Source organism: Alexandromys fortis, unplaced genomic scaffold (genome assembly GCF_014885135.2).
Source record: "Alexandromys fortis isolate MF-2015 unplaced genomic scaffold, M_Fortis_MF-2015_v1.1 scaffold_129, whole genome shotgun sequence".
NCBI lineage: Eukaryota > Metazoa > Chordata > Mammalia > Rodentia > Cricetidae > Alexandromys > Alexandromys fortis.
In genome coordinates, this window is record NW_026068022.1 from 1,585,653 (window position 1) to 1,590,000 (window position 4,348).

Here is a 4,348-nt window from a genome sequence, read left to right on the forward strand (position 1 = left end):
AAAGACAAAAGACTAAAATAATAATAATAAAAATGTCTAAAAATGTCTGGCTAATCCAATAAAAATAAATAAAAAAATAACCAAATTTAAAATTCTAAAAGGCCAAAAGATGTTTGCTATAATTTCTCGTACCTAAATGTTTAACGGTTAATTCTGGTTTTAAAAAGCTTTGTTTGTTTTGTTAAAGGGTCATGGTTATTTCTTTAAAAAATTATATATGCTTATTTTGTTAAAAAAATTAGTCTTTGGTAATTAAAAGTTTTGCACTTGTAATTTTTCTCTGAGCTCTGGTCATTAGATTAGGGTTCGCAAAAATTTGGATGTCTTTTTGATATAGATAATTTTAAAACTGTTTTATGCTGTTCTTTATTGATACACAAGAATGTCAATTACCACCGGGAATAGCTGGGATTAAACTCCCAAAGGAAAAAAAAAACAGCTACAAAAAAAGCCACCAATGCCAGGCAATAGTCACCAAAAGTGTCAACTATAATAAAGTAGGCTATAAAACATATATGCTTATAAAATGTTTCATATTGTTAATATTTTACAATATGAGATTTTAGCCTCATTGTCTTTGCTAAAACCATTAAAGGTTTAATCTGACAAAAATATGGTGTATAGTTCTAGACTGTTAAAAATACAAATTAATCATCAGTCATCCTCAAAGTACTGATGTAAGTACAGGGATAAGCCTTATTTGGTCCCCTACATATGTTTTAAAGCTTAAAACAAATAATTTTTAATAATAAAGTCTGTCTAATCAGAGATACCTGGACAGCCCTAAATACTTCAGAGATCTATAGAAAATGGCATTTAAAATAATGATTAAAAAGCTTATATCAGACAGAGACTCTGAGATCCTAACAGTGACCCAAGGTCTCCAAAAAAGACTATGAGACACCACAATGTCTCCACCTGGATTACAACGACGCTGACCCCTGGGCAAATGCCCTGACGCTACGACCTGCTGCCAGGACCCAGCCCAGACTGTGGACAAACAGCAGGACCTTGGAGAACTGATTGCACCACTTTTGCCTAGACAAAATAAGGTCAGTCTTTTCCATGTCCCTCTTCCACAGAAACCAATCACCTTATGGGTCTGGTAAAGCCTGCTGTTCTGATACTTCTGCCTCCAATGCTATGGAGACCTGGGTATGACTATATATGGGCTGGTCTCTGTCATTTTTCTGTTTTGTCTGTACTTAAATATAATTTATTTATCCTTCTAAGATCTCTAATTGTATTAATGGCTAGGCCAGCTATAATATCAATTTAAGAGCAAAAAGGATATCCAAATCCTTACACAAAGCTATAGCCAGCTTGTTAGCTCATTATATATAAAGGTCGGAGGGTATAAAAGTTCATAAACATTAAATGCTTAAAAAATAATTTAAGGTAATACTAATAAACAATAAAACAACGACTACATACTGTTTGGGTTACAAGTTCAGGATTTTCTGTTTTTGCTGGAACTCAAAGGTCTATTGTTCCTGTTTTATAAATATCTGTGATTTGCTATTTCTATAATATGGATTTTAATATGGGCCTAAAAGTTTCAAATGTATTAACTTCTGTTCCTAGTTTAAATTTGTCTCAACAGGTTTCCCCTTGGTTGGCGGACACAAACAAATATTAATTGCTGACTACAACCTGCTCCAAATGACTGTGGACCGCGGACTTGCTATAAAACTGATGTGGACCAGTCTAGCTGATATAAATGCTCCCTGGCTCTTCAATAAAGTCCACAAACAAAATGTTCCTAAAATTTTCTCTTTTTGACTAGCATTTCACCTTTGTTAACCCTTGACAATGACGCCCCAATGCCCCAAAGTCAGCTAAAAGCAGTTAAAAGAATACACCGTCCAATAATCCCTGGTTAAAATGCTAAGTCAAAAGAAACATAAAAAGACTAATTTTAAGAGACAATTTGGCCAAAGTTAACAAAACCAGCTCATGCTTGAGCTGATTCTTAGGACCAAGAGGAGTGGGGAATGTGGGACCCTCACCCCTTATTCTCAAGGGGGCAAGAAGAAATTTCCTAGCAGAATGTTTTCACAGGAAGATAGTGGCCTTCCCCTCTCCTACCCAGGAGATTCCAAACACAAGGTCACTTAGCTCAGCCCAGCCAGCCACCTGGTACAGGCTGATAAAGATGGCCTAAATCAGAAACAGTGGCCTTGCTCTAAAAACAAGGAAAAAGCTGACAACAGAATGGGAGGGAGCAAAAGTCCTTGTACCGTGCCAAAGCATCTTCAAAGATTCTCTTTGTAGTTATGCCTTTAAAATCTTACCCCACAGAGGAGATACAACTCTCTACCTTGTTATAACAGGGATGGAGAGGAGATCCAAACATGTTTGTATTATGCTGATTAAACCTTGCTTATTGCAGTCTGGGCCTCTCTGGTGGTCTCTCTCTGGGGGTTGTAATCTGGGCACAACACCTTTCTTAGCAGTTCCCAGAATCAAATGTCTTTCTCCAGCCCAGAACACAAAAGACAACACAATCAACGTAATAACATACATCTGTACACATTCTATCTTTCTGAGGCCCTCAATTCACCTTCCTGCCTCCTCTTTATTACTTCTCTACTGGCCAATCTTCCAGAGAACATCCCCCAGAGCATCTCTGGGGACGAAGACACACATACTCCTTTTTAATCTGACTTGGCTTGTTCCCAGTCCGGAACATTTAAACCCCCTCCTGTACAAAATCTTTGGCTGTCTTCCTTGTTACTTCCGTGCCTTGTTGCTTTAAGAGTTTCAGTTACTTTTTGAGGTCTTTCAATTCACCCTCCCTCCTCTTTATACTTGCTTATCTTTTGGAGGATGTCCCTCAGAGTTATCTCTGTGGATGAAAAATAAAAACACTTTACCTTCCCCAATACACTCCTCGATTTAGCCGGCCGCTGGAGTGACCCCCGTTCACATATCCCCACTTTCCAGATCTCGGTGGAACCTCCACTTGCTACAGCCAGCGCAGCCTGGATAGCTGAGACTGGCGGGGTGTGCCAGAAGTGACACACAGAGGCTTCTTTTCAGGTGGAAGAACAGCAACCTTTATTTTGCCCAGCAACTTTTTTTTTTTAGATTTAAATTTATTATGTATACAGTGTTCTGTCTGTCTGTATGCTTGCTGGCCAGAAGAGGGCACCAGATCTCACTGCAGGTGGCTGTGAGTCACCATGTGGTTGCTGGGAATTGAACTCAGGACCTCTGGAAGAACACTCTTAACCTCTGAACCATTTTTCCAGCCTGCCCAGCAACCTTTTATACCTCTACTGCTTCTGTGGAGACACACTGGCCAGAAAGAACACAAACATCCTTGTCAATTACAGATCACAAGGAAGTTCCACTGTCAGTCGGGGAGTGAGGGCAGCTGGATTACAACACTTCCCAAGGAGGAGAAGCTCCAAGACTGTGACAAGCAGCAACAGCAGTCTTGGGAGACGGAAGACTAGCTTTCAAAAACACCATTTAAAATCTCTAGTTTTCAAAATGACAATACAGCATGATAAAATAGAACTCACAAAAGACAGCGCAATCAACCAAAATGCTAATTGAAAAGGCCCAGATTTCAGCCCTACTTAAAGATTTAATTCAGCCACTTTAAAATGTGTTCAAAGAAAGCCATGTCTAAGGAACTAAGAGAAAGTATAAGGCTATCATAAAGAATATTAATAAAAGGAAAACTACCATGAAGAGGTGGGTAGAGATTACAGAGGTGGAATGACAATAAACAAAATGAAGATGTCACCAGCAGAGGTCCATTTCAAATGTGAACAGGCAGAAGAAAGAATCCACAGACTGGGAGACGGGCCAACGGAAGCTATCCCGAAAAAGGGAAGGATGGGTAGAAATGAATCTAGGGCTTTGGGTGTTTCCTCCAAATGTGTGAAAAATGTAAGTCATCCCCATGTTCACAACAAGAAGCTGAACAAACTGAAAATCAACAGCTCTACAGCGGTCAATTAGAGAGTTGAAGTCAGGACAGAGAGCCAGCCAACCCACATAGACGGGTTAATAGAGAACCACAGCTCACCAGCCCCAGTGAGATCCTACTCTGGTCATTACCATATGTCCTGGAGTTAGGGGTGGGACAGCTGCAGAATTGTGACCTCCTGGATGCCCAGTCTGAAAGTGGGAAATATGTATTTTAAATATATTTTTAATTTTACAGGATTGAAAATTAATAGGTTGCCTTGAGTCTCAGACATGGTCTTGGAATTTTTAATATAATTTAAAAATTATATATACATATATATTTCTTTTTTCTTTATTCTAGTGTATCAGATATCTTTTTTTTTAATTTTCAATATTTTTTTATTGAGAATAGGAAAAAAAAGTT